The 21,518-nt window shown below is 44.5% G+C and overlaps 1 protein-coding gene across 3 annotated transcripts in view; it reads right to left on the bottom strand.

Moving 5' to 3' along the window:
- The window catches only part of C2H1orf94 (chromosome 2 C1orf94 homolog), a 282,773-nt gene that overhangs the window by 25,184 nt on the left and 236,071 nt on the right, over positions 1-21,518 (bottom strand). The gene's annotated exons all lie outside the window — the stretch shown is intronic.

Genomic DNA, 21,518 nt, shown 5'->3' with positions numbered 1-21,518 from the left:
TTTTCTCCTTATAATGACGCAACAGGGATTGTAATTTGTTTTTAGTTTTAGGAAGGGGATTGGATTTAACTTTTTGATAGAACCTGTTGTCATTTAGTTGTCTATTTGCCTCTTCTACATAGTACTCCTTTTTCATGAGAACTATATTGCCCCCTTTATCAGATTTTTGATAATTATACCGTCCCTCTTTTTTAATGTTTCTAGGGCTATTTTTTCTTCTTTATTGAGGTTTTCATTCCCCCCTGGGTAGTGAAGGGCTTTGATGTTCTCAAGTACCCTCTGTTGAAAGAGGTCTAAGCCACTTCCCACCGCTAGCAGGGGACAAAATACAGATTTTTTGCCCCCTACGAATTCAGGGACAGATAAAAAATCGTCATGAATGGGGTCAGGATCATTCTCACTCAGCAGGTCTATTAAAGATTCCAAGCCCTCCAATTCAGCGGGGGAGGCTTCATCAAAGACACTAAACCCCAATGCACCTATATTTACTGGAATTTCCCCCTCACATCTCTGTTGCTCATAAGGGTATTTATTAAGGGAAAAAAAATATTTTTAAATTCAACTTCCTGACAGTCTTGAACAAGTCAATTTCAAATTGTATGGGATCAAATTTTTCTACCATTAGATTAAGCCCTTCCCGCTATTGGACGTATGCATACGTCCAGGCGAATTACACGTTCGCGCAAATGGACGTATGCATACGTCCAAGCGATCTCCCGCTCTGCCGCGGGCAGCGCAGGAGATCGCGGGTGGGACTCAGCTGTCAATCACAGCCGGAGTCCCACCGCAGCTGCCGGGGCCGCGATCGCGCCGGTCCCGGCAGCATTAACCCCATAGATGCCGTGATCAGTTCTGATCACGGCATCTACGGTGTTTGCAGGGGGAGCGCTCTCCCCCTGCCCATCAATCGCGGCGCCGCGATAAAATAAGGGGGATCGGGGGTGTCCAAGACACCCTCGATCCCCCTTGAAGAGATAGGAGTGAGGTGGCAGGGTTGCCACCCCTCCTATCCCTGCTATTGATCGGCGGAGCGGCCGACCAATAGCAGACTGGGGGCGGGGGGGTTAAAGTTCGGTTCCCCCCGCTATGCCCACCCATCGGTGTCCGGGCACAGCGGGGGGAACCGTGTAATAGCGGCGGCGGCGGCAGCGGCGGTCACTTACCCGGCGGCGGCTGTGATCACGGCGGCGGTGGAGGTAAGTATGACGCCGCGTGTCCAGGAGTCTGTTGCCTAGCAACATCTGCAGGGCGACAGTTTAGAGAGTGGTCTCTAAACTGTCGCCCTCCAGATGTTGCAAAACTACAACTCCCACCATGCCTTGACAGCTGTTTGCTGTGTTGGCATGCTGGGAGTCGTAGTTTTGCAAGATTTAGAGGGGTTCAGGCTGGAGATCACTGACAGTGGTCTCTAAACTGTAGCCCTCCAGATATTACAAAACTACAACTCCCAGCATGCCCAGACAGCAGTTTGCTGTCTTAGCATGCTGAGATTTGTAGTTTTGCAACATCTGGAGGGCCACAGTTTAGAGACCACTGTCAGTGATCTCCAGCCTGAACCCCTCTAAATCTTGCATAACTACATCTCCCAGCATTCCCTTTGGCAATCAGTACATGCTGAGAGTTGTAGTTCTGCAACAGCTGGAGGCACACTGGTTGGGAAATACCGAGTTAGGTAATAGGTTCTATTACCTAACTCAGTATTTTCCAACCAGTGTGCCTCCAGCTGTTGCAAAACTACAACTCCCAGCATGCACGTTCTGTCAGTGCATGCTGGGAGTTGTAGTTCCCCCCCCCTCCCATGTGAATGTACAGGTTACATTCACACTGGCGACGGATTACAGTGAGTTCCCTGCTTCAAGTTTGAGCTGCAGCCGCAGCTCAAACTCCTAGCGGGAGACTCAGTGTAATCCGCCGTCAGTGTAAATGTAACCTAAAAACACTACACTAACATAAAATAAAGAGTAAAACACTACATATACACACGTACACTGCCCCCCCCACCACCCCTTCCCCCCCAATAAAAATGAAAAACGTATCCTACAGCAGTGTTTCCAAAACGGAGCCTCCAGCTGTTGCAAAACTAAAACTCCCAGCATTTCCGGACAGCCATTGACTGTCCAAGCATGCTGGGAGTTTAGCAACAGCTGGAGGCACCCTGTTTGAGAATCACTGGTGTAGAATACCCCTATGTCCACCCCTATGCAAATCCCTAATTTAGGCCTCAAATGCACATGGCGCTCTCTCACTTCGGAGCCCTGGCGTATTTCAAGGCAACAGTTTAGGGCCACATATGGGGTATCGCCGTACTCGGGAGAAATTGCCTAACAAATTTTGGGGGGCTATTTCTCCTTTTACCCCTTATGAAAAGGTAAAGTTGGGGTCTACACCAGCATGTTAGTGTAAAAAAAAAAAACATTTTTGTACACTAACATACTGGTGTTGCCCCATACTTTAAAATTTCACAAGCGGTAAAAGAAAAAAAGCCTCCAAAATTTGTAACGCAATTTCTCCTGAGGACGGAGATACCCCATATGTAGGCGCAAAGTGTTCTGGGGGCGCACAACAAGGCTCAGAAGGGAGAGTGCACCATGTAAATTTGAGGTCTAAATTGGTGATTTGCACAGGGGTGGCTGATTTTACAGCGGTTCTGACATAAGTGCAAAACAATAAATACCCACATGTGACCCCATTTTGGAAACTACACCCCTCACGGAATGTAACAAGGGGTACAGTGAGCATTTACACCCCACAGGTGTCTGACAGATCTTTGAAACAGGGGTCTGTGAAAATGAAAAATAAAATTTTTAATTTGCACAGCCCACTGTTCCAAAGATCAGTCAAATGCCAGTGGGGTGTAAATTCTCCCTGCACCCCTTATTACCTTCCGTGAGGGGTGTACTTTTAAAAATGGGGTCACATGTGGGGGGGTCCACTGTTCTGGCACCACGGGGGGACTTTGGAAATGCACATGGCCAAATTCTCTCTCCAAAAGCTCAATGATGCTCCTTCTCTTCTGAGCATTGTAGTTCGCCCCCAGTGCACTTCACGTCCACTTATTGGGTATTTCCATATTAAGAAGAGATGGGGTTACAAATTTTGGGGGGTATTTTCTGCTATTATCCCTTGTAAAAATGTAAAATTTGGGGGAAAACAAGCATTTTAGTGTAAAAAAAATATATTTTTTTTACATATGCAAAAGTCGTGAAACACCTGTGGGGTATTAAGGTTCACTTTACCCCTTGTTACGTTCCCCAAGGGGTCTAGTTTCCAAAATGGTATGCCATGTGGGTTTTTTTTTCTGTCCTGGCACCATAGGTGCTTCCTAAATGCGGCATGCCCCCAGAGCAAAATTTGCTTCCAAAAAGCCAAATGTGACTCCTTCTCTTCTGAGACCTGTAGTGCGCCAGCAGAGCACTTTTCATCCCCATATTGGGTGTTTTCTGAATCGGGAGAAATTGGGCTTCAAATTTTGGGGGGTATTTTCTGCTATTACCTTTTTTAAAAATGTAAAATTTTTGCTAAACCAAGCATTTTTGGTAAAAAAATATTTTTTTTTTTACATATGCAAAAGTCGTGAAACACCTGTGGGGTATTAAGGTTCACTTTATCCCTTGTTACGTTCCTCAAGGAGTCTAGTTTCCAAAATGGTATGCCATGTTGTTTTTTTTTTGCTGTTCTGGCACCATAGGGGCTTCCTAAATGCGACATGCCCCCCGAGCAAAATTTGCTCTCAAAAAGCCAAATATGACTCCTTCTCTTCTGAGCATTGTAGTTCGCCCGTAATGCACTTCAGGTCAACTTATGGGGTACCTCCATACTCAGAAGAGATGGGGTTACAAATTTTGGGGGGTATTTTCTGCTATTAACCCTTGCAAAAATGTGAAATTTGGGGGGAAACACATATTTTAGTGAAAATTTTTTATTTTTTTTTACATATGCAAAAGTGTGGGGTATTAAGGCTCACTTAATTCCTTGTTACGTTCCTCAAGGGGTCTAGTTTCCAAAATGGTATGCCATGTTTTTTTTTTTTTTTTGCTGTTTTGGCACCATAGGGGCTTCCTAAATGCAACATGCCCCCAAAAAAACATTTCAGAAAACGTACTCTCCAAAATCCCCTTGTCGCTCCTTCGCTTCTGAGCCCTCTACTGCGCCCGCCGAACAATTTACATAGACATATGAGGTATGTGCTTACTCGAGAGAAATTGGGCTACAAATTCAAGTATAAATTTTATCCTTTTACCCCTTGTAAAAATTCAAAAATTGGGTCTACAAGAACATGCAAGTGTAAAAAATGAGGATTGTGAATTTTCTCCTTCACTTTGCTGCTTTTCCTGTGAAACACCTAAAGGGTTAAAACGCTTACTGAATGTCATTTTGAATACTTTGGGGGGTGTAGTTTTTATAATGGGGTCTTTTATGGGGTATTTCTAATATGAAGACCCTTCAAATCCACTTCAAACCTGAACTGGTCCATGAAAAATAGCAAGTTTGAAAATTTTGTGAAAAATTGTAAAATTGCTGCTGAACTTTGAAGCCCTCTGGTGTCTTCCAAAAGTAAAAACTCATAAATTTTATGATGAAAATATAAAGTAGACATATTGTATATGTGAATCCAAAAAAAAAAACATTTGGAATATCCATTTTCCTTACAAACAGAGAGCTTCAAAGTTAGAAAAATGCAAAATTTTCAATTTTTTCATCAAGTTTTGGGATTTTTCACCAAGAAAGGATGCAAGTTACCACAAAAATTTACCACTATGTTAAAGTAGAATATGTCACGAAAAAACAATCTCGGAATCAGATTGATAAGTAAAAGCATTCCAGAGTTATAAATGTTTAAAGTGACAGTGGTCAGATGTTCAAAAAAGGGCTGCGTCCTAGAGGTGAAAATGGGCTGTGTCCTTAAGGGGTTAATGATAACTAGACTGTCCTGATTCAGTTCATTCTGCCCGGTCAATGCCTCCAAGATACCTTCTTCCTCTTGAATTTTCCTTCTTTGCTTTGCCCATCTTGTATGTCCTCTCCTGGTCCTCCTCCTAAAGGGTGACTAGATGCCGATTGAGAGGTACTGGCTTCTTATGTTTTCCCAGGAATATTGCCTTTTCCTGATGGGCCAGAGTTTGGGTCTTCGGTGCCGCTGGACTCTGAATCTGTTGTCCAATAGTCCGTTTTTTTATTATTACTATTTTTATTTCTGTTGCGGCGCCCTCTATATTTATTCTGGCGTTTCGTGACCTTAGCATATGTGAAAACCTTGTCGGTGTCATAGTCCGTCTTGTTTCGGATGAATTTATCTTTCTTGACGTTTTTAATAACGGTCTGAATGGAGGTACGTTTTTTTTCCATTTTAATTAGAAAAGCAGAGAAATGCTCTTCGGGAATTCTCACTTTTAACTCCATCTTGGCTCTGGATCAGTACAGGTTTAGTAATGTAATGTATGACTTAATGCTACCTTCACAGATTGTAGAGATTCCTACATATACATCTCAAATAGCTTGCACAGATCACTTTCTCCTGATTTCACCACTCCCTGGCTATACCTGTAATGAGGAGCCTGAAGTTCAATTTTATTCTGTTTGTCATACATCTTTGAGTGGTTCTGCCCCTTTTGAGTCTTCTCCTTTGGTCCCCTCCCTTTGTGTTGCTCTGCCTTTACATAACCACACCCACTTACAATAATATGGGGGATCCCACACTCCTGCCCTGCACTAATGTAATATTACATTGTAGCCATTAACATTTTACAGGGGTATATGGACTTTTAATATAAATTTTTCAGTAAATTGTTATTTTCCTTAGATTAGCACATTGTTAGGAGTTAAAGCGCAACTGTCATCATATTTTGACCCCCCCAGACCACTATAATGGTGTTCCAGATAACTATAAGGTGACTGCAGCCATATCTTAGCAGATGCATACTGAGCGCATAGACGTCGGGAGTGCTCGCACGCTCTGCCAATTCAGGACGATGCGGCGCGCGCACATTAGAGCCGATGGGACGGGCGCATGCACTGTGGATGCACAGTGTAGTAACACACAGCGGTCCCAGCGCTGGAAGGCAGGATAGGCATGGCGGTGTCGGGGCTTGGCGAACCCCAACCCACGCCTATCCAACTGTGCCTGACTTTTGGATAAAAGTTTTTTTTAGTAAGAAAAGAAGAACAAACAGCAATAAAGGTATGGCTGCAGTCACCTTATAATCATCTGAAACACCATTATAGTGGTCTGGGGGGTCAAAATATGATGACAGTTGCGCTTTAAGGGACGGTCTATTGCAATTTTTAAGAGCTACAGTAGAAAATTGAAAACCCCCCAATATATTCTTCAATGTGCTCAAAGCTTTACTTGAAGCAATCTGTGTAACAGAGGAACAAGCAATAACATTTTTGCAACTGAGATGGTTTCTGCTTAAGCATATTTTGCTCTTGCCCAAGATTCAACAACAAACGTTTATAGAGTTGTTTCTTCCCATGTGATTGAATATTATAAAATTCTCAATTCTAGAGTTGTGAGTTTATAGAAAATAGTTTTCAGGGATTTCTGAATTTATTTCTTCTAACATAAAGCATATCTTGTCTGCTATATGTGCATTTTTGGGTTATTTTATATGTTACCATAATCACAGATTTTCCATAAATGAAAGTGTACGAATATTTCCAAGAACTACCTCCGTAACAAAAATGTGGGTTTGGGACCTGTTTTGCAGCTTTTTAATGCATCTCATTTTGTGTAATGTAGACACACATTTGATCACATGTAGTTGCACTCCTTCTACAAACCTTTTTTGAAATAATAAATTAAAAGATGTATTTGCAGCCTCTTTTCACAGTTGTTGGAGCTGGATTGTGCCCTGATAATGCTAAAAACATCCACAACTGCCGTAGATGCCTGGTCAAAGCTGACAGCAGTATTTAAACAGTTATATACCCTATCAGTGGTGGTTCAGGGGTTAGATCATCTCCCCACAACATGATCTCAAGGAGCTGATCTGTTGTCATGGCAGCCTGAGGTAAAGTAACCACTGATGCAGGTGCAGTTGCATGTGCTAAGCTCTCCACAACTGAAGCCTTGAATTGCATGCCCTGACAACACTACCTGGTACTACTCTAGCATCAAAACTACGCTCCGTGCCGGATGACTGGTGATACGGGCAGAGGCTTGTGACGTCACTGTCACGCCCCGCTCATGATGTCACAGCCATGCGTTCTCAATGCAAGTCTATGGGAAGGGGCGTGACGGGCATTGAAGGGGCGTGGCCGTGATGTCATGAGCCTCTGGAGCTATACCCGATGCTCTAAACGGATGCCGGGTGCAGCAGGGAGATCTTTTGAATAGGGGGATAAGAAGTCTAGGGGCGTAGTACCCCTTTAAGCTGCAATGGGTCCGGTACTCTACAAACTGTCTGTAGACAGAGAGAAGGCTCCAGCTCACCCAGCCCGGACACTCAGAGCAGCGGATCCACGACACCGGACTGTGTCGGCCACAAGCGAATATGGAAAAGAAGAGATGATCCGGCTCTGCAGGTAAAAACTCGAATTTATTGGCACCCACCACAGGAAAACATGGATAAAAGTAACACGTTTCAAGCGCTAAGCACTGTGCTCTTAGTCATACCTAAGAGCGCAGTGCTTGGCGCTTGAAACGCGTTACTTTTATCCATGTTTTCCTGTGGTGGGTGCTAATAAATTCGAGTTTTTACCTGCAGAGCCGGATCATCTCTTCTTTTTCATCTACAAACTGTCTGTAATTAAAGCTGACAATATTTTGGAAACATAGTGTAACTAGTGAGAAGGTCTGCTTCTGCGACTCAGCAAGGCACTACCTTCGGCATATGGAAATACACACGAAAAATAGAGCATTTACCCTGATTAAATCAGGAGACAATGCTGGGCCCCAAGCAGGGAAGTATGTAACAGCAGATTTATATCTTGGTAAAACTGCATAAATAAACATGCAACGCCAAGGTTAGGAAAAACCGTTTTGCGGTAGGATCCTGAGTGCCTTCTTTAATCAGAAACATAAGTGGAATACCCTTATGTAAAAAAAAAAAAAAAAAAGTACACCCATGAAACTAAAGGGGGGTAGATTAATATCCTCTATATTCCATGCAAAAAAATGCAGAGAAAAATCTTTTGTGCACTCTACTGTCTTCTCATAGGCTAATAGACTCTATCCTAGACTGCTATCCCACAGATTGCTAAAGAATTTTGTGCTTATTACTGTAATGGGTCATGTCAGGTGGTGGGTCCTCTGGGTCTCTGTGGATGATGACATGAGCCGTGCCAGGGCACGGAGTTTAAGGTGGTGCTGCTTTTCACCAGAGCCTGCCGCAAAGCGGGATGGTCTTGCTGCGGCAGGCGGCACCCAGGTCGCTACCCCTGGCAGGACTCGTCCACAAAGGTAACTGGGAGGTGGCGTGGCACAGAAGGAAACTAACAGGATGTGGCAAGATGGCAGTAGGTCAGGGCAGGTAACACAGGTGCAGGGTAGGTAATGTAGCAAGCCACAGGCACACAGTAGCAGAGACACAAGACTTTCACAATGGCAATAGACAACCAAAGATCCGGCTAGGAGGCAGGGGCATGAGCACCGGGGCTGCGAGGACACGGAGAGCCAGAAGATGAGGGAGGTGAGTGACGGGCTAGGATTCGCATGTGGGTGCGTCCCGCAATGCGAATCCCAGCCCCGCCAGAAGCGGGACATGAGCAAAGAGCTCTCCTGGCCGTCGTGTCCGGCCGGAGCGCAGGCGTTACAGTATCCCCCCCCCCCCCCTTTGGTATCTCCCTCTTCTTTGGAATTCAGAGAGTTTCCCACTACGTGAGACCAGGGGGTTTGTGGAATGGGCAAAGGCTGTAAGGAACTGGAGTATTCCATCTTCTATGGTGACCAACTGGCAAGGAAGAATTTCCCCAAATCTAGACTTTATGTCTGAGTTTCACAGGTACAGAAGATATCACAGGGGGAACAAGACTTGTATGTCGAGAGGTTCTGTGTGAAATTGCACCTTACAGTTCAGATTTTGTCCGTTAACAGAAGAGATGTAGAAGGGCTTGGCAAGACGCGTCACTGGAAGATGGTGTTTATGGACCTGGGAGGCACCAATGAAGTTACCAGCAGAACCGGAGTCCAAAAGATCTGAATCGATGAAAGACGTCTTGGCAGAGGAAAATACTGGAACCGGGGTGATCAAGCGAGGATAGGTAATATTAACATGTAGGGAAGCCACTTCTACTTCTCCAAGTTGAGAGCGTTCTCCCAGACGCGGAGGAAGTATAGAACAGTCTTTGAGAAAGTGATCCGGACTGGCACAATATAGGCACTAATAATTCTCATTGTGTTGACTGGATTTTTCCTGCTGCGTTAAGTGAAAACGATCCACTTCCATAGCCTCTTAGGCAAGAGGCAAAGTAGAGAGTAGGGGTGGATGTTGGAACACGGGGGCCAGACGAGGTAAATGCAGTGTTCTGGCAGGTTCTTTTTGCAAAGGAAATTCCTCCTGCCTCTTGGCAAAACGCACAGCAATTTGAGTGGCTAAATGGATAAGTTCGCTCAAGTTAGCCGGAGAATCTCGTGCAGCAAGAGCATCCTTGATTCTAGAGGAAAGTCCTTTTTTAAAGGTAGCACACAAGACCTCGTCGTTCCAAGCAAGTTCAGAGGCAAATGTGCAGAACTGAACCACGTAGTCGCCAACGGAGGAGTTCCCTTGGCAGAGGATCAGTAGAGCTGTCTCGGTAGAGGAGGCTCGTGCGTGTTCTTCAAATGCAAATGTGCAATTCTGCAAGGAAGGCTGACAGATTCAAGGAGACCGGATCTCTATGATCCCAGAGAGGAGTAGCCCAGGCCAAAGTTTTTCCAGACAGTAGACTGAACACAAATGCCACTTTAGCACGCTCTGTCAGGAACAGATCTGCCATAGAACACTGTATCACAAAGTCTCTACACTGCTTGGGATCTCCGTCATACTTAGAAGGCAGGGAAAAATGAAGCTTGGTCCCAGGAGAAGCTGCAGACACAGGAGGAGGCTCAGGAACAGGTGGCTGCTGCTGTGTTTGTTGCTGAGCGGCAAGAAGCTGTTGCACCATGGCTGAAGTTGATTCAGTTGGTGCGCCTGACGGGCTAACTACTGCGACTGCTGAGCCATGAGGGTGGAAAGATCTGAGACATCTGACAAAGGCACCCCAGCGGGATCCATGGCCGGATCTTACTGGATCCTCTGGGCCTGTGTGGATGATGACATGAGCCGTGCCAGGAAGCGGAGTCTAAGGTGTTGCTGTTTTTCACCAGAGCCCGCCGCAAAGCGGGATGGTCTTGCTGCAACAGGCGGCACCCTGGTTGCTACCCCTGGCACGACTCGTCCACACAGGTAGCTGGGGGGTGGCGTGGCACAGAAGGAGACTAGCAGGATGTGGTAAGATGGCAGTAGGTCAGGGCAGGTAACACAGGTGTAGGATAGGTGATGTAGCAATGAACAGGTACACAGTAACAGAGACACAGGATTTTCACAATGGCAATAGACAACAAAAGATCTGGCAGGGAATCAAGGGAGGAGTTGATATTTAAGGAAAGGTTAAATGAGAACTGGCCCTCTAAGAGTGAGAGCTCCGGGGCACGCGCGCCCTAGAAGGCGGGTGCATGAGCGCCGGGGCTGCGAGGACACAGAGAGGCAGGAGATGAGGGAGGTGAGTGACGGGCTTAGATTCGCATGTGGGCGCATCCCGCAATGCGAATCCCCTCCCCGCCAGAAACGGGGTCATGAGCAAAGAGCGCTCATGGCCAGCGTGGCGGGCCGGAGCGCAGATGTTACAATTACTCATCCTTCAATAACCTTTTCCAGGCGTAACTCCTGACATCCACCAGGGATGAGGTCATGGGATATTTTTTACATTTTCTTGCACTTCCCTCACTCACGATCTTGGATAGGAATGACTTGCTCAAACCCTTTTCACACCAAGAGGTGCAAAATATAATTCTTCCATTCCCACTGGATAAAAGCTTCTGCCCAGATGGGTTAACTATTATAGAAAATGTCAGCATGGGCGTTATCACAATGTTTATACCTTATTCTTTTGTGTTGCTTCCCTACATATCAACAAATTGTAATTTCCTGTTCTGTGGAGGCCAACTACGTTCCTAAGTTCCAGGCAGTCTTTGCGGGCGGCTTCTAGTGGTCACAACAAAGGAGAGGATGTTGCCTGATGCTGTAAAACACTGCTGGTTTTCAAACAGCAGCATTACACAAAATAGCACATGCCACAAGAGTAGTTAATTGACTGTGCCCTGACAAACTCCTGCACTGTGATTTGCTTTTAAGGGCCACATGGCCATTTTTAGGCTTTAGGTACTTTTTAAGTGCTTTAGGTAAATCTATAAAAAATTGCAATATCTATTCAGGTATGAGATGTTGCAAGGTTTGATGAAGGAATACCTTTGACCTTTTTTTTCTTTTTAACCCGTAAAGGACCCAGGGCGTATGGATACGCCTTCTGTACCTGGGTCTTAAGGACCCAGGGCGTACCTGTACGTCCGTGGGAATTTCGGTCCCCGCCGTGCCGGGCGGGGACTGGACCAGGGTGATTGCTGATATCGATCAGCAAGCACCCCACGCAAATGCCCAGGGGGTCATCAGACCCCCCCATGTCGGCGAAAGGCGCAAATCGCAAGTGAATTCACACTTGCGATTTGCACCGATTCCAGGTCATACGGGTCTATGGTGACCTGGTGATCCAGAATATAAGGGAGATCGCGGTTGTCCATGACACCTACAATCACCCTGAAGGGATAGGAGTGAGGTGGCAGGGGTGCCACCCCTCCTATCCCTGCTATTGGTCGTCAGAAACGACGACCAATAGCAGATCAGGGGCGGCGGGGTTAACTTTCGTTTTCCCCATCCTGCCCACCCACAATAGGCGGGGCAGAACGGGGAAACCGAAGGGGACCAGGCGCCGAAGATCCACTTACCCGTCGGTGGAGGTTGCGGGACGCGATCGGCTGCGGTGATCGGCGCGGGCGGCATGTCGTGCGGCAGAAGAGGACGGCTCCCTGGATCCGATGGAAGGCGGTACGTTTCCTAGCAACATCTAGATGGCTACAGTCTGAGACGGTAGCCCTCCAGATGTTGCAAAACTACAACTCCCAGCATGCCCAGACAGCTGTTTGGGCATGCTGGGATTTGCAGTTTTGCAACAGCTGGAGGTCTACAGTTTAGAGACTACTGCACAGTGATCTCTATACTACCCTCTAGATCTTGCAAAACTACAACTCCTAGCATGTCCACACAGCAGTTTGCTGTCTGAGCATGCTGTTATTTGTAGTTTTGCTGGAGGTCCACAGTTTGGAGATCACAGTGCAGTGGTCTCTAACTGTAGCCCTCCAGATGTTGCAAAACTGTAAATCCCATCATGCCCAAACAGCTGTCTCAGCATGCTGGGAGTTGTAGTTGCGTAGCTCCAGCTGTTGCATAACTACATCTCCCAGCATCAGTACATGCTGGGAGTTGTAGTTTTGCAACAGCTATAGGCAATCTGGTTGGAAAATACTGAGTTAGGTAACAGAACCTAACTGAAGGTTTTCCAACCAGTGTGCCTCCAGCTGTTGCAAAACGACAACTCCCAGCATGCACGGTCTGTCAGTACATGCTGGGAGTTGTAGTTTTGAAACAGCTGGAGGTTTGCCCCCCCCCCACCCCATGTGAACATACAGGGTACATTCACACGGGCAGGTTTACAGTAAGTTTCCTGCTTCAAGTATGAGCTGCAGCAAATTTTTCGCAACAGCGCAAATTTCTAGCGAGAAGCTCACTGTAAACCTCCACCAGTGCAAACGTACCCTAAAAACACTACACTAACACATAATAAAGGGTAAAACAATACATCCCCTTACACTGTCCCCCCAATAAAAATTAAAAACGTATTATACGGCAGTGTTTCCAAAACGGAGCCTCCAGCTATGGCAAAACAACAGCTCCCAGGTTTTCCAGACAGCCACTGACTGTCCAGGCATGCTGGGAGTTTAGCAACAGCTGAAGACACCCTATTTGGGAATAACTGGTGTAGAATACCCCTATGTCCACCCTTATGCAATCCCTAATTTACTCCTCAAATGCACATGGCGCTCTCACTTCGGAGCCCTGTCGTATTTCAAGGAAACAGTTTAGGGCCAAATATGGGGTATTTCCGTACTTGGGAGAAATTACACTACAAATTTTGCTCCTTTTTTGGGGTGCTTTTTCTCCTTGTTGGGGGCTACACCAGCCTGTTAGTGTAAAAAAAGAAAAAATTTACACTGACATGCTGGTGTTGCCCCATACTTTTTATTTTCACAAGTGTTAAAAGGAAAAAAAGACCCCCAAAATTTGTAACACAATTTCTCCTTAGTACGGAAATACCCTAGATGTGGGCGTAAAATGCTCTGCGGGCGCACAACAAGGCTCAGGAGTGAGAGCGCACTATGTACATTTGAAGCCTAAATTGATGATTTGCACAGGGGTGGCTGATTTTACAGCGGTTCTGCCATTTTGGAAACTACACCCCTCACGGAACGTAACAAGGGGTAAAGTGAGCCTGAACACCCCACAGGTGTCTAATGAAAATTCTTCAAAGTTGGATGGAAAAATGAAAAAAAAAATGTCTCTAAAATGCTGGTGTTACCCAAAATTTTTCATTTTCACAAGGAAAAATAGGAAAAAAGCCCCCCAAAAATTGTAACCCCATTTCTTCTGAGTAAGAAAATGCCCTATATGTGGATGTTAAGTGCTCTGCTGGCGCACTACAATGCTCAGAAGAGAAGGAGCACCATTGGGATTTTGAAGAGAAAATTTGTCTGGAATTGAAGGCCACGTGTGTTTACAAAGCCAACATAGAGCCAGAACAATGGACCCCCCCACATGTGACCCCATTTTGGAAACGACACCCCTCATGTAATGTAATAAGGGGTACAGTGAGCATTTACACCACACAGGTGTCTAACAGTTTTTGGAACAGTGGTCCGTGAAAATGAAAAATGTAATTTTTCATTTGCACAGCCCACTTTTCCAAAGATCTGTCAAACGCCAGTGGGGTGTAAATACTCACTGCACCCCTTATTAAATTCTGTGAGGGGTGTAGTTTCCAAAATGGGGTCCCATGTGGGGGGGGGGTCCACTGTTCTTGCACCACAGGGGGCTTTGTAAACGCACTTGGCCCCCGACTTCTATTCAAACCAAATTCTGTCTCCAAAAGCTCAATGACGCTCCTCCTCTTCAGAGCATTGTAGTGCGCCAGCAGAGCACTTGACATCCACACATTGGGTATTTCCATACTACAAATTTTGGGGGTCATTTTCTCCTATTACCCCTTGTAAAAATGTAAAAATGTTTTCTTCATTTACACATCCTACTTTAACAAAAAGTCGTCAAACACCTTTGAGGTGTTAAGGCTCACTGTACCCCTTGTTGCGTTCCTTGAGGGGTGTAGTTTCCAAAATAGTATGCCATGTGTTTTTTTTTTAATGCGAAATGCCCTGCAAAAACCATTTCAGCAAAATGTGCTTTTCAAAAGCCAAATGTGACTCTTTCTCTTCTGAGCATTGTAGTGTGCCAGCAGAGCACTTGACGTCCACACATGGGGTATTTCCATACCCAGAAGAGATGGGGTTACAAATGTTGAGGGGCATTTTATCCTATTATCCCTTGTAAAAATTTAAAAATTTGGGGGAAAACTAGCATTTTAGTGATAAAAAAATAATTTACACATCCAACTTTAACAAACAGTATTGAAACACCTGTGGGGTGTTAAGTTTCCAAAATAGTATGCCATAGGGGCTTCCTAAATGTGACATGCCCCACAAAAAACATTTCAGAAAACTCCCTCTCCAAAATCCCACTGTTGCTTCTTCCCATCTGACCCCTCTAATGCACCCGCCGAACACTTGACATACACATATGAGGTATTTCCTTACTCTAGAGAAATTGGGTTACACATTTTAGGAAGATTTCTCTCCTTTTATCCCTTGTAAAAATTCAAAAACTGGGTCTACAAGAACATGCCAGTGTAAAAAATGAAGATTTTGAATTTTCTCCATCAATTTGCTGCTATTCCTGTGAAACACCTAAAGGGTTAACAAACCTTTTGAATGTCATTTTGAATACTTTGAGGGGTGCAGTTTTTATAATGGGGTCATTTGTGGGGTATTTCTAATAAGAAGGCCCTTCAAATCCACTTCAAAACAGAACTGGTCCCTGAAAAATTGTGAAAAATTGGAAAATTGCTGCTATACTTTTAAGCCCTCTATGTCATCCAAAAGTAAAAACATGCCAACTTCAAGATGCAATCATGAATAAGACATGTTGTATATGTGAATCAATATATAATTTATTTGGAATATTCATTTTCCTTATAAGCAGATAGCTTCTAAGTTAAAAAAAAATGCAAAATTTTCAATTTTTTCATAAAATTTTTGAATTTTTCACCAAGAAATGATGCAAGTATCGATAAAATGTTACCACTATTATAAAGTAGAATATGTCATGAAAAAAACAATCTCGGAATCAGAGTGAAAGGTAAAAGCATCCCAGAGTTATTAATGCTTAAAGGGGTTATCCAGGAAATAACTTTTTTTATATATATATCAACTGGCTCCAGAAAGATAAACAGATTTGTAAATTACTTCTATTAAAAAATCTTAATCCTTTCAGTCTGATGACATCTGTCTCGGGAAACGCCCAGTTTAGAAGCAAATCCCCATAGCAAACCTCTTCTAAACTGGACGTTTCCCGAGACAGGTGTCATCAGAGAGCACTTAGACAGAAAAGAACAACCTTAACTTCAGAAGCTCATAAGTACTGAAAGGATTAAGATTTTTTAATAGAAGTAATTTACAAATCTTTTTAACTTTCTGGAGCCAGTTGATATATATAAAAACGTTTTTTCTTGGAATACCCCTTTAACCCCTTAAGGACTCAGCCCATTTTGGCCTTAAGGACTCAGACAATTTAATTTTTACGTTTTCATTTTTTCCTCCTCGCCTTCTAAAAATCATAACTCTTTTATATTTTTATCCACAGACTAGTATGAGGGCTTGTTTTTTGCGTGACCAGTTGTCCTTTGTAATGACATAACTCATTATATCATAAAATGTATGGCGCAACCAAAAAACACTATTTTTGTGGGGAAATTAAAACGAAAAACGCAATTTTGCTAATTTTGGAAGGTTTCGTTTTCACGCCGTACAATTTATGGTAAAAATGACATGTGTTCTTTATTCTGAGGGTCAATGCGATTAAAATTATACCCATTATTACATACTTTTATATTATTGTTGCGCTTAAAAAAAATCACAAACTTTTTAACCAAATTAGTAAGTTTATAATCCCTTTATTTTGATGACCTCTAACTTTTTTATTTTTCCGTATAAGCGGCGGTATGGGGGCTCATTTTTTGCGACATGATCTGTACTTTTTTTTGATACCACATTTGCATATAAAACACTTTTAATACATTTTTTATAATTTTTTTTTTTAATAAAATGTATTAAAAAAGTAGGAATTTTGGACTTTTTTTTTTTTCGTTCACGCCGTTCACCGTACGGGATCATTAACATTTTATTTTAATAGTTCGGACATTTACGCACGCGGCGATACCAAATATGTCTATAAAAAAAATTTACGCTTTTTGGGGGTAAAATAGAAAAAAACGGATGTTTAACTTTTTTATTGGGGGAGGGGATTTTTCACTTTTTTTTTACTTTTACATTTTTTTACATTTTTTTTTACACTTGAATAGTCCCCATAGGGGACTATTCATAGCAATACCATGATTGCTAATACTGATCTGTTCTATGTATAGGACATAGAACAGATCAGTGTTATCGGCTATCTTCTGCTCTGGTCTGCTCGATCACAGACCAGAGCAGGAGACGCCAGGAGCCGGACAGAGGAAGGAGAGGGGACCTCCATGCGGCGTTCTGAAGGTTCGGATCCCCGCAGCAGCGCTGCGGGCGATCCGATCATTCATTCAAATCGCGCACTGCCGCAGATGCCGGAATCTGTATTGATCCCGGCACCTGAGGGGTTAATGGCAGACGCCCGCGAGATCGCGGGCATCAGCCATTGCCGGCGGGTCCCTGGCTGCGATCAGCAGCTGGGATCAGCCGCGCATGACACGGGCATCGCTCCGATGCCCGCGGTTATGCACAGGACGTAAATGTACGTCCTGGTGCGTTAAGTACCACTGCACCAGGACGTACATTTATGTCCTGCGTCCTTAAGGGGTTAAAGTGAAAGTGGTCAGATGAGCAAAAAATGTCCGGGTCCTACAGTGAAAATTGGCTGGGTCCTTAAGGGGTTAAACTGTTGTATAAAGTGTTCATTTTCACTGCAGCAACATTATTTCCAATAGGTATTTTAGGTGCAGGAACGCTGGATGCTGCTCGTTGCTTTAGCTATTTAAGGGAATTTCATCAGACCCATGAGTGCAGTCATTCTAACTATAAAGTAAGGTCATTGTAACACGTTTCTCTACATTTTGCTTTTTCACAGCTCAAAATAAAAATCATAGGACAAATTACAAATTTCTAGGTGAAATTTGCAATAACCTACAGTCAAGATATCAATTGTGCCACATGACTCATCAAAGTGTTTCATAATAAAAATCATACCGGTCAGAAGAAGATCACATCCATATAATGTGGTTTATTTAAAGCTGAAATATGTCAAGTCATATATAAGCTCTGTACATAACAGAGCAGTAATTGCCATATCAAGAACATTAGAATAGCTGACTGAGAGGTAAAATATTATTTGTACAATAGGATATGGAAACCAAATAGTGTGTAACCGATTAAGCCTTAAAAACAATACATAAATTAGCAAAAATTATATGAATAGTCAAAATCACATGATGCATGCGTTAAACAATGACATGTACATAGCATATCATTATTAATGACTAACATCAGAGATTACCCCCATGGGTGATGGTTAGGGTGATGGAATGCAGTGGGTAAGGTAAGGCTGTTTTCAGGTTGTTTTATGTGCATTTTAGTAGAGAGATTGACAAAGGGATAGATCAGGGCAGGGGTCGTCCTTATTAGGATGAGTGCTCCGACGGCCCCTGTGGGAGCAGGGGTAGTCCTCACAACATCTCCCCTGACAGGGTATATTGGGGTCCTCCCTTCACACGGCCTAATCACCCAGCCATCCCCATATCCCAGAGTCAAACCAGGAACCATGCACTCTGGTCCCTGAATTTGTCTTTTGTATATTGGTTCACGATATATGTTACTGTATTGTCAGTGGGGCATCTTCATGTATTTTAACTGGTACTCAATAAATGTTATGTTTTAATTGTGCATACCCCTTCTGTGAAGCCAATTATAATGCTGGTCTCTTATGGGGAAGATGTGCTTTGGGGCCCCCTTAGGCACCAGGGCACCAGTGCGACTGCTACCTCTGCTACCTCTATAGCTACGCCCCTGGTCATTGGTAAACAAAAGGTTAGGCAAGGATGGGGTAGAGAAAAGAAAAACACTTTTGCCTTGTCTTCTACTAGTAAGCATGTTGGTGGCAGTGCCAGTACTGTGGGCAGAGGCTATGTGCCCAGACCCAGGTCAAGTAACTGTGGCAATTTCCTCAGGCCAAGTAAATGTAGCGTCAGCCATGCCTAAGCACAGTACAAGAAGCAGCAGCCATGTTTTCAAGCACAGTACAAGTAGCTGCAGCAATGTGCCTTAGCTCAGTTTTGGTAGTTGCATCAGTCATGTGCCCTCACAGTAGAAACAGCGTCAGCAAGCCAAAGCTGTTTTTCTCCTACAAGGTGGCATGGTTTTTCAGAGGATACTGTTATTGAGAACTGGATTCTCAGTCATTTCAGTAGGAGAAAGACTGTGACGCTATTGAATTAAGCCAGGTGTCGGTGGATTTCTCCTCCTCTACATCTCTATCTTTGCTATCCCCTCATAGTGGGAACCCACATTTTATCCAAGGAGTCAGCAACGAGCACATAAGAAATCAGGATAGACTGAAAAGACTGGCAGGGATGAGGAGGAGGACTGTGATGGTGGGGTTTTGGACAGGATGAGGGAACCAGGCATCCTGTGGTCAGAGCGGTAGGATAGTGTTGGCAATGTCAGTGATAAAGAGCCAAGTTAAGGCCATAACATCTGCAAATTGTTCCAGAGGAATGCCCTCTGGTATGATGAGTTCAGGAGCAGGTGATGGCACCACTGCTGCTGCATTTGTAGGCTCAAGAACAAAGTCTCTGCCATGTGGCAATTCTTTTGTATCTACCCTACGGGAGACAATCAGACAGTGTGGAATCTGCGAGCAGATCTTTCTCTACCTCCATTTTTTCAGTTAGCCGTAACTAAATATATATCCTGCAAACAAAAGTATGCATCCAGTCATCCAGCTGTCACACTGCTGAATTTACACTCGGCTAAGTTGTTGGTGATGCAGTCCCTGCTGTACAGTCAGGTTAAGTTCACTGCCTTTAGGAAAACAATGGGCTGTGCCCAGCCGAGGTGCCACATTACTTCTCTAGTCACTATTACATCTCCAAAAAAAAAAAAAGCCATTCCTGTCTAGTACGATCATGTGGAGGAGAGGGTGAACCACTCCATGCAGTTTTCAGTGTGTAGCACAGTGTCTGTGATGGAAGATACTTTGAGGAGTAGTTGTGATCAGGTCAATACATTAGTTTTACAGCCTAGTGGGTTAACATCTTGAAATACAATGCTCCAATTTTTTGGACCAAGTGGAAAAAGCCATTGCTTCTACCGACACGTCTGTGTGTGTTTAAACACCTGTAGGTACCTGACAACAAAAAGTTATAATTTTTTAATTCAAAAAAATCTGTTAGTTACCACAGGTGCCCTCCGTTTACCAATAGCCAGACATGTTGCCGTAACTTTTATATTAAAGGGGTACTTTGGTGCTAAACATCTTATCCCCTATCAAAAGGATAGGGGATAATATGTTAGATCGCTGGGATCAAGACGCTGGGGACCTCTCTGATCTCTCCTGCAACACCCCTGTTTTTCAGCTGCACAGAGCGAGGATCCCCGTGATCTAACATCTTATCACCTATCCTTTTAATAGGGGATAAGATGTTTAGCGCCGGAGTACCCCTTTAACAGCCTTAAAACACCTTAAAAATGCTTGGATACACTCCAAGAAGACGTAATAGTGTTATACAGGGCTCTTAAGACAGTGTTATACTCAAGTTTTAAAGTTATTGCTGAAGTTAAGATTGGCCTCAAACTAATTTGGTCTGTACTGAACTTTTTCCCAAATTTGTCAAACCTGCAGAAACCAAGCTTTTAAAAAGTTTGCTCATCTTTAGAAAGGATTTGCATCCCTGGTGCTACCATACATCACACATATTCTCCCTTGCTTTCTGCTGAAAATAATAGTGATTTCATAGGCCAAGCCATGTTGTAGAACCTTGCACAGAACCATTGAGCCAGAAAACTGGCATACGCTGCCTAATACAATTCACTAGGGATGTTCCGATACAATTTTTTTAAGACCGAGTACGAGTACCGATACTTTAATTCTAGTACTCGCCGATACCAAGTAAAAGTACTTTTATATTAAAGGCAATATCAAAGCAGGGTGACGCGGTTTCTGGCTCTGTTTACCGTATGATATGTGGGTCCTTGTTGTGTACAATGGAGGCGGCTGCTGTAGTATGAGCCAAGATTTCTCTCTTCTCCATTGGACAGAACAGGGAATCTGCATTGACGTCGAGACCAATGTCTCCAGAGCGATGGCGCTGATGTTCACATGGTGAGCAGCGGTAGAAACCAGGTCACCTACTGTAAGATTGCCTTTAATAGTAGGTAGTAGACCCTTGTAGGTAGTATAGATAGTTGCAGCCCCCCTGTAGACAGTGCCCCCTTGTAAACAAACAGCAGGCCCCCCCTTGTAGACAGTGCCCTCTTGTAAACAGCAGCAGCTCCCCCTTGTAGACAGTGCCCCCTTGTAAACAGCAGCCCACCCTTGTAAACAGCAGCCCCCCCTTGTAGACAGTGCCCCCTTGTAAACAGCAGCAGCCCCCCCTTGTAAACAGCAGCCCCCCCTTGTAGACAGTGCCCCCTTGTAAACAGCAGCAGCCCCCCCTTGTAGACAGTGCCCCCTAGTAAACAGCAGCAGCCCCCCTTGTAAACAGCAGCCCCCCCTGTAGACAGTGCCCCCTTGTAAACAACAGCCCCCCCCCCTTGTAGACAGTGCTCCCTTGTAAACAGCAGGCCCCCACCCCCTTGTAGACTGTGTCCCCTTGTAAACAGCAGCAGCCCCCCCTTGTAGATAGTGCCCCCTTGTAAACAGCAGCAGCCCCCCCCCCTGTACACAGTGCCCCCTTGTAAACAGCAGCAGCCCCCCCCTTGTAGACAGTGCCCCCTTGTAAACAGCAGCAGCCCCCCCTGTACACAGTGCCCCCTTGTAAAAACCAGCAGCAGCAGCCCCCCCCTGTACACAGTGCCCCCATGTAAACAGCAGCAGCAGCCCCCCCTGTACACAGTGCCCCCTTGTAAACATCAGCAG

This window comes from Hyla sarda, chromosome 2, assembly GCF_029499605.1.
Source record: "Hyla sarda isolate aHylSar1 chromosome 2, aHylSar1.hap1, whole genome shotgun sequence".
Lineage (NCBI taxonomy): Eukaryota > Metazoa > Chordata > Amphibia > Anura > Hylidae > Hyla > Hyla sarda.
The sequence above is the reverse complement of the archived record's forward strand: the minus strand, read 5'-3'. Positions and strand labels throughout refer to the sequence as shown.